Genomic DNA, 10,130 nt, shown 5'->3' with positions numbered 1-10,130 from the left:
CGGTTATAACGAAGTAAATGAAGAATAGTCTAGTCATAGCTGCAGTGTTACAAATAAACGTTTATAACGAATTTTCGGATATAACGAAGCTATTTTCGTGGCAGATGCGGCTGTTATAATGAGGTTTGAGTGTAAATCAACACGTTACAGTCCAGCAGTAAAAAATTTGTGCAAATTAATGCTCTGGGCAAGCAAAGTTGTACATCACAATACCAATGTTCTGCAGTTCTCTTCTTGCATCTGCCATGCATTGCTGTGTTAAAATTTCTTAATGTCAAACTCATTTCGCTAGGCATGAAAGAAAACAGATGCAAGGAAATCACTTCTTTTATAAATACATTTGCATCATAGCCCTGTTAGGCATTGACGAAGTGAGCGCAACAAATGTTTGGGGACTACCCAGTGTCCTTCATTATAATAAGAAAATTTCGAGGGTCTAAGATGACTTAAAGGCACAAGCCTTAGTGGCGATGCATTAAAGACTGAAATGTCAAGCGAGATTTCGACGAACAGTTTGGCTCGTCATGCCTCATTTCGTGCTTGTTGACCCTCCTCTGGCATTGCACACTTTTTCGGCCCAACACAGTATCCACTAGGCCCTGGCTCAGCGTCTTCCATAGTGCACCCTTTCCGCGTTACTCCATAGCGCTCAGTAGGCTGAGTCACGCAAACTGCACTTTTTTTTAATGCTCTCCAAGCAGCCGGCACCACTCTGCAGAAGCGTTTCGCAACATCTGCTCTGCCAGGGGATAATCTTTCTTGGTGAAACTGCGCGGTGGGACGGGACACGAAGAAAAAAGTGAGACAAACAAGCGTAGACTAACAACTGGGTTTATAAGGACGAAAGCAGCCTTTTTAACAGTCTCAGCCCATGGCATGTCCTTCTCGGGGTTAACAATGGAATATCTAAAAGTAGAGCTGTGCGAATAGCAAAATTTTGGGTGCGAAGCGAATTCGAATATTGAAGTGTGAGTGCGAATCGAATCGAATATTTCTTGAATATTTCTCGAATATTTCTAGAATATTTTTCGAATACTTCGAAGCCAAATTGCAGAAAAAAAAATTAGAGAGGATTCCTATGCATATTCTTATGAAAGTGTTTCTTTTCGCTAGGTTGGTGAAGCACTGGCGGGGTGGTGTTTCATAGTTGTCTTATCAAAAATGAGGCAATGTAGAGGCCGAATTCTATTTATGTACATGATTTGGTGCAACCAAAGTGTTGCCGACAACACTTTACACGTGATGGGCAAAGATGCCATTTCCTCAGCCTCTCCACCTCTTTTAACTTCTGTGGAAGCCCAACTGATGTGGCGGACAAGAGTGTGCTCCCTTCAAGTCCGGAGTTCCAAATCTGCCTCGTAGATGTCGATATACAAGAACATCTGAAATTTTGGATGCTAAAAAGTTTCGGCTTCCGATTTTTCGGACTTCCTGCCCAAATTTCAGCTCCAAAACAGCACTAATTGAGCCCCCACCTCTGCCACATCTTTCATCTCCATGTTGGAACCAGTGTTTTCTTGAGTTAATACATTTGCGACCGTAGCGGGGCTTGAAAGGCAGCTTTGCCACAGTACCGGGGTGTGATGAGGTGAAGCACATTGAAAATCTAGCGACCACTTCCAATCGGACGTTGACTGTGTCTTGGCAAAGTTCGACCGTAACGGAGCTTGAAAGGCAGCTTTGCCGCAATACCGGGGTGTGATGAGGTGAAGCATATTGAAAATTTAGGGACCATTTCCAATCGGACGTTGACTGTCTCTTGACAAAGTTCAGCCGTAACGGAGCTTGAAAGGCAGCTTTGCCGCAATACCGGGGTGTGATGAGGGGAAGCATATTGAAAATCTAGGGACCACTTTCAATCGGACGCTCTCTCTTGGCAAAGTTCGACCGTAACGGAGCTTGAAAGGCAGCTTTGCCGCAATACGAGAGTGTAATGAGGTGAAGCATATTGAAAATTTGAAGCGGTCACTTTTAATCGGGCATTGACTGTATTTGTTTTTGTGAAGTTCGAATAGTTCGAATAGTAAAATTCCAGTGCGAATCGAATCGAATAGCAAACACCATTCGAAAAATATTCGAAATTTCGAATATTCGCACACCCCTATCTAAAAGCCATGAAAGAAGGCACGTTATGGGTGCATATGCTCAAGTGTGTGCCTATGTTCTCATGCACATCGCGCTTTTTTCATGTTTTTCTCATGGCCTGGTACGTGTCTTTTTGATAGATTTTAGCTGTTTCATAGTTAGTCCATAACGCACCTTCTTTCATGGCTTGTAGATGTTCCATTGTTGACCCCTAGCGGGACATGTAATATGGCCTGAGACTGTTAAAAAGGCTGCTTTCATCCTTCTAAACCCAGTTGTTAGTTTACGCTTGTTTGTCTCACTTCTTTCTTCGTGTCCCATCCCACCGCGCAGTTTGACCAAAAATGAATACTTACCAACTTGCCCAACTTTGCACACTGCTTACTCACCTTCATCTTCTTTATCGCCTGGCTTCACGCTTTCACAAAGACAAGTGAGCGTGCAGCTTGCGCACCTCAAGCCAAGCTTGAGAGGTCGGGCGACTTTTTTTTTACCGTTTGTGCTCACGCCAGTTTTCATTCCAAGCCTACCCTCACACGAGACCTATAAGGCTTTACACCTTTTAAGTATTCCGATGGCACTGTGCTCCACTAAAGTACTACCAGAGAACATTGCAGTTCAGTTGGACCGACTGCTGGGCTAGTTGGTCTTGCATTATCACAATGTTGATTAAAGCACATACTAGTGTGGTAATGCACACTAGTGGACACAAAAGCACTCATCCTTGTCTGTGCTGTACTTTTGTATCTGTTTAAATAGCAATAACAACACTGCAATTGTTCACAGGAAGTGTACCAGTGAGAAGACTGACAGCTGTCTGAAGTCATATGTTTAATGAGGCTTCACAAAAACAGAAATGTTGGCAGTTATTACAGGAAATGTGCGCCATTGTAGACAACCAGCACAGTGCACTCACAACACTGCCTTGCTATTCACTGCAAGCAAACAGACAACAATGTAACAGCAAGAAACAAAATGTAAAATTAACTGCAGGCCTTCAACTTGTTCACTGCATGTTCTGTTGACAAGAAAGCCCAGTATAACCAGTTCCTCTGGTATAAACCACTATCCTGTTCCCTCGAATTCCATAGCGGTGTCGTGCGACAGTGCATTTTGTTTGATACTGTGCCTGGCTGCTGTACCCAAACATTTCATTCAGCATAAATTGGAATTGCACACCTGCAGCAATGCCTCGCCAAACAAGATGAGGGTAAACAACTTGGAAACACTCGTCTGTGTATTTTACTTCTGGTGTGACGCTGAAATGTGATAAGGAAATGGGGCTATCGTTGCCAATGTTGTTTAAGATTTTGCACTATGATATGCTGCCACTGTCTGAAATTCGAGCTTTGGTTATAAAGATGAAGCAGAAGACACAAGTGCATGTACTGAGTTGATCTGCAAGAGCACGAATTGAGCTTCTGCGATGAATGCTTATGAGCAATAAATTACTTCCAGCAGCAAGAAGTACTAGAGTAGACAATCTGTTGGCATTGGAGCAAAGCTTTTGGATAAGTTAGGAGGCATGGCTTTACGAGTCAGTGTTTTCCATAACAAGCAAACAAAAAACAAGCTCTTGACACGTTTATCACACTTGCAAGCTGCTGCACATTTGTGACACATCAAGACAAAGCCTGGGCCACACAGAGCACTGCACACATGTCTGGTTATGCATCTTTGGTGGCTTGCACACCTTGCAATCACAATGTGATGTCGTACAACATAATGCTCATATAGACATGTACGTACAAGGCGTACAAGTCCGCATTCACTAGGTATCAATGTCATGTCCTCCAACATATGACTCGACGTGCGACATTATATGCCCAGTAGCTAGCTTGGACAACAGTTTCTGAAGACTGATGCTACCTGGCTGCTTACTTGTAAAATATGTCAGACTTTCAGTGCAGAATTACACGGAAGTCATTAAATAAAACAGAACAAATTGCCCTGCTTGTTCATTCTGATTATTTCTGCGTAATTCTGCACTGAAATTCACAATCCCAACTCGCCCGAAAAATTGGGCAGTTTCACCAACAGGGCTAAGCATTGAGAGTGATAGCAAGGTTTAACATTGTACTTGGGCTCCTAGGACGGTGCTGTAACTATACATGGGTGTGATGACATGACATAGCACAGAATGCAACTACTGCTGGAGGGAAACAGCAGCACCATGGCATATACCAGGTATCTCGCAACGCTCGTGTGTTGTCAGTGAAACTGCAGGTGTTGTTACTACAGTGGTGCATAATATGAGACTGATGAAAAACTGATCATCAATCTGGTCACTCACTGTGATCAGACTGATGGCTGAGCAGTTTGAGCTGCCATACCCTTCCATTACGTTACGTCAGGTTGTTACATTAGTAGGCACATGGAACCCATTAGATACATGAATTGTGAGGGTTACTACTTGCCCTTCTCACTAACAGATGCATACGGACCGTGAGCAGTGCAAGATGATGCGGGCACATAACTAAGCAAGTGAGCAGTGCTCCGTGAGGGTCGGCTTAAGACACATCTATTTCACGCAGCATAACGCAGACAAACACGTACAAACGTGCACAAAATATTTCGCCACTCTTCTGGTATGTAGACAGGCCACTACAAAGGTGCAAAAATGAGGTGGTGCAGAACAGACTTTAGCCGACTAATCAGGCGCCCAAGAACGGCAGCCTCACACATTAACACTAGGTCGTCCTGCTCTTCAAAAAAAGCAAGGTGAATACAGTGGGAGAGTGCAGCACTAAAAAGACAGTGCTATGTAAAACAGGAACCAACCAAACCCTGAATAACGGAAGGAAAGCTGCGACCCAAGGTTAACCAACTACAGACCTTGCCAGGAAGTCTGAAAGAAATACTTCATGCATGCGTAAACATGGATATAGAAGCACATGTTTACGTATCTACAGATAAAAACAAATCTATGACATAAAGCCACTGCTGCAAGATAATTGGGTCTGTCCCACGAGCGAGAACTAAGTTTAGCATGTTCACACTGTGGCAATGCCTTTTGCAAAAACAATGTAATGATAAATGGGGTGTAGGAAGAAAGAGGAAATATATAACAAAATTGAAACAAATAATACCGCATAACTACCTTGACTGGGTTCTCGAAAGAATTTTTGTTCACTAGGTGCATACATGAGTGGACGATGTGTGTCAGAGGGAAAAAAGCGCAATCACACAGGACTGTGTGTGTCACAGTGGGGGTTAAGGTTTGTTTGGGAGGCACTGGTATCTTGTAAAATTCCAAAATTCAATGTGAACAATACAATGTAGTGCTCCCCTCTGGCCACACCATTGTAGAGAGAGGTATGCTTGCGAAAACATCTAGAAATACTTCAACGTGTACATACAACATGCCATCCCCAGACACTTCCAGTAATCTCGTGCAGTTGGGCGCTACTGCATTCCATCTCACTGTTGTTAACCACACTCTTTGGCAGTGCTGTTTCATGAAAAAGGCACAAAGGATCATTTGTTTACCATGGCAGTGGAACAGAAGGAAACAGGGTACAGGACTGGAATACATCATGGTGGCCAACCTCACAAAAGCATACCATCGCAAGGGCCAAACTCGAAAGGCACGTCAAGGTGTCCGTGTACATCGCGGTCCTTGCAAAAGTTTCAGAGCTGCAGCCCAAACGTACAATCCTGACGATTGAAAATAGTAAGGGCACAATTTGTTCGTTGCAGCAGTGCTCTCCATTGACAGTTGTTATAATTAAGCTGCACAATTCTATGCTGCACTAGAAAAGTTATGACTATGATAAATCTCATACTGCAGTGTTGTTGGTACTTCTTAGAGAACTCTTGGAATTACGCTGCTCTTATACAGTCTTTGTCAAAATTATATGGGCTATGTTGCCTGCAATAAGTTCCAATGCCTTTAGGAATGAAAAGAACTCTTGTACTTGTCACCCAGCTGTTGTACCAAAGGAACCACGCCAAGCAGCCACAAGACATGCGATGAAAGTGCAGAGCAGCACACACACTTTTGTAAAAGGCTGTACATGTAGTGTTCCTAACTGCAGGACCTAAGTGGTGACGATGGATATAATGAACCAAAGAGCTTTTTCCAAGCCTACGGCCATGGCTGTATGTGGTGTTATGTAGCATCTTAATCATCCATGTATCCCTTCACAACTTTAGAACAAAAAATTTTCATCCACGTGTTAGATTTGTGGTAGCATTACATTTGTCAAGACAAGGTTTCTACAGCATAGCAGTAAAGGGCAGAGACTTTGTCACAACGTCAACAGCTGCATGAAAAGAAAAGAAGGCACTTTGTGAAGGCAAATGTAAACAACAACTGGCAAACCGACACACTGTTTACAAAAAAAAAAAAAAAAGAAAGCCAGTAAAACACGAGCAACAACATTCATAAAGCAGACCTCGGTGTTTGCGGACGGCTGCGAAAAGAGGTACGTTTCGCTAGATACAACTACTAGTGTGCGCAGTAAATTCACCAGAAAAAATCGGGCTTGAGGCGTCGCAAATTGAGAAATGATAGAAAAAAAAATTAAGTAGCAAACATAAGTAGTGTTTGAGTATGTCTTCAAGAAAGGCACTGCACTTGCTGTGGCTTGCCTTCGACCAGTAAATGAGTCTACAAATGGGAAAAAGAGAAGAAAATAGTGTGATATGCATACTGTTAAATATGCTAGTGTGATTGCGATGCCTAGTCATGCTTTTCTGCATTATCTAGGTCAGGTGTAGAGCTACTTACTCTCTCAGCTCTGTTTGACAGGCACTACAGCAACAGTTTAATGAACCACTAAATGGAAAGTAGTATCACCAAAATACTTTTCGTGTGGTTCTATCCAACATTCCGTTTTATGCTTGTGCTGACTGCATTATAACACTGCCTGAGTTGTATTTGACGCTTTGATTATGACTGGTGCAAAATACCCCCCTCCCCCTAGCAGGAATTTTAAGCCATAACATTGTGGCTGTGACGTAGTGTGAAATGACTAATGCAATCCTGAAAACAGCACGTGAAAAATATACCAGAAATATTCACTGCAACTTATGCTTTCAAGGACCCCTGACACCAAAATTGAAACCTTGAGATGTTTGTGTTGTTGTTTGATTGTCCTGTATACGGGGGCACTCCTGACTAATTATTATTGCCAGACGTTAGCTTTAAGATATTTTAATTTGGTTGTAAAGTAAGCGTGAGCGCTCATCTGAGTTGGCAGCACCTCGCGACATAGCCACTGGTACGACGTAGGCTGTGGCCCCGTGTGACATTCCACAAGTAAAGCGAGTATTGTCGACGTCAGAAGATTTGCGGGGCGGGCACAACACCACGACTGACACCCGGCGGACTATTGTTCTTCACCCCTCTCGCTCTGTTGTTGGGCTGTTCACCCAGGAATGCTTTTTTTTTCTTTTTCCTGGGGAGGTAGCGGGGGAGGGGTGCATGCGCTTAAGGGGGGACGCGGCTTTCGTATCGCGCAAAATCGCAAAAAAATCGATTTTTTGAAAATCACATTTTCGGTTTCTGTAGCCCTTTTTCTATCTGATTCCAAAATATCTTCACTGAAAACCACCTAGAAGTGCTTTAAAAAATTAGTTGCGCGGGCTGAGGTGTCGAAAATTATTGGGATCGCAAAAAAACAGTGCTTTTCAAAAATTTCTTGCTCCGCAACGGTACAACCGGGCGCCGCCATTTTGAGCTCGCCGTAAAGGGCATTTCTTCCTTTCAAATTCCCCGCCTCAGCTGGCGCCTCCCTTTAAAAACAAGCGCACAAAAAGCAAATCTCTGAAGGTTGTTTCGAGGCCTCCGATTGGCCGCGTCCGCCATGTTGCTCTAGGACGCCTCGCCATTGGTCCGATGCTCGCTTCGAGAGGACAGTCGTCTGCTGCTTACGCGTCGCGATGTTACCTGATGTTACGACTGTCGAAAATCACGCTACTTAGTGACGCGTCCGCTCTCGTTCTGTGTACATGGGTCGACGATAATTTAGAATATGATTACCCTGTAGTTTGACAGCTGCAAGCGGAAGCGCCGTCATCAGTGTACGATAGACGGTAGCGTGCCGCGCTTGTCGCGAACATCGCAGATGCGCGTCTCGGGTAGTTCAGCTTGTCAGCACTTCGTCCTCCGTGACGAAGAACTTCGCGGGACTACTCTTTGTACTCGCGATCGAACATGACGTGCTTTGAAACATCGGGCACCGCGGCCACGCACACCGCGACCGAGCTTGCTGCTCGGAGTCGTGGCTAGGCCTAACTCCGCTTACGGCGCTGGTTTACGAGACGAATCCGAACTTTGCGGGCACGGACATCGCGCTAGCGACAAGCCGCACTGTGCTTCGTCGCAAGCAACACAATCGCATCGTCCGCTGGCTACTCGAAAGTGCGGATGGGCACTTTACGCATCGGCAGCGGACTCCCGGTCAAGCTCGTCGCGCATTGACCGCTCCGAGCAGCGGCTAGCAATTTCGCGCGTCGGCGCCGCAAAATGAGAGACCAAGTACGTTACGCGCGCCGATTTTTCGTCGCCGCGGCTGAGCACTGCGTATTGTCGCCGAATGCCGCCAGCCAGCATATAGTGCGCGACTTCCCGACCCCGCGGCCGAGTACATCGGCATGAAAGAAAGCGCTGGTGATGCAATTTAGGCACGCTTGGATTCGTGCTTGGTATCGCCGCTAGCTCTGATGAATCTTCTAAAATAACGAAAGCCTCGCAAATTACCGTTTCCGCGACCGAGTGGATGACGAAACGCATCACAGGCGAGGTTTGCAAATGAGCGTGGCGTGTGTGAAGCAGGGAGTTGAATTTATATCTGACCAACTCGCGTTATTGAATAAACTGCTCATATATTTCATCCCAGAAATGTTTGCAATAAGTGTGCCAATTTTCATGAAAACCTACGAAGGAATAAGAAAGTTGGTACTGAATGCCACGACCCCCACCTTAATTTTATTCAGAAGCTCACTGGAAAGAATGACCTCCGACACACATCCAATGTTTGATGGAGACAGTGATACTTCCCTGACTCTTTCTGAAGAAAGAACATACGGATTTATTCCATTGGCTAAAGAGACTGTATAAATCATGTCAAAAATAGGATGGGTACAGCTCTGCCAACACCTGTATCAAGAAGCAAAAAAGATCAACCACTTGGAGGATGGGCCGGCCTGACTCAAGACCTGATTAATTTAAAGACTGACTGGTTATGGTATGGCTATCCGTGACAACGTTGACATTGATGACATGCAAAAGGCCATAATGGCAACGTTCCATCATGTCACCTCGAGAGAGGAGCCACGCCATGAATTCTGCCCACTTGGGTCCCTGAGCTGGTGCAAGTACCGTGCTGCAGAAGCTGAAGGCAAGGCTCCACCACCGCACACGTATAAATTGGCAGCACTGCATTGCTGCCAGTCTACTAAAACCTGACCACACTCAGTTGCTCGGCTGTTGCCAAAAAAAAAAAGTCAAATGCGGCCGAGAGTCTTCATTCGGTAGTTTGGTCAATTCTACCAGAAGAGCTAAACGCTTCACTGATTGCCGCCGAAACAGCTGTCAATGAGGCAGTCTGCAAGTATAATACTGGCACTCTCCATGCTTATAGAGAGTTTTGTGCATCACTTGGCCCGAAGCCTGGAAAGCACTCCACTCAATGAGCTGCAGAGAAGGATGCCACACGGGAAAAAAAGGCATCAAAAGTGCACCAAAGCAAGCACCAAACGCTCAAGAGACCTCACATCACTAAGAACACCAAAAACTATGATCCTGGTGCATTCCAGATCACTGGACGCAAGGTGAAACTTCGAGAGCCGTTTTCTCAAAAGTGCCTTTTTGCCTGCCTGCCAAGTTTGCGCAGCCATTTTCTTCCTAACCGTTTGGCGTATTTTGACTCCGTTTCTTTTGTCATGTTTCTTAGACTACAATGCATGTCGTGACATTCTTTCTTTCTCACTTTGACGCTTTGTAATTTTACAAAGTGACTACTCGTTCATCCCAAGAGTGTGCCCGATTTGAAGGTGTCAAAAGAATCGCAATGCAAGAATATTGTGTTGCAAAAAAA

The sequence above is a fragment of the Rhipicephalus sanguineus genome, unplaced genomic scaffold (assembly GCF_013339695.2).
Source record: "Rhipicephalus sanguineus isolate Rsan-2018 unplaced genomic scaffold, BIME_Rsan_1.4 Seq1108, whole genome shotgun sequence".
NCBI classification, from domain to species: domain Eukaryota; kingdom Metazoa; phylum Arthropoda; class Arachnida; order Ixodida; family Ixodidae; genus Rhipicephalus; species Rhipicephalus sanguineus.
The sequence above is the reverse complement of the archived record's forward strand: the minus strand, read 5'-3'. Positions refer to the sequence as shown.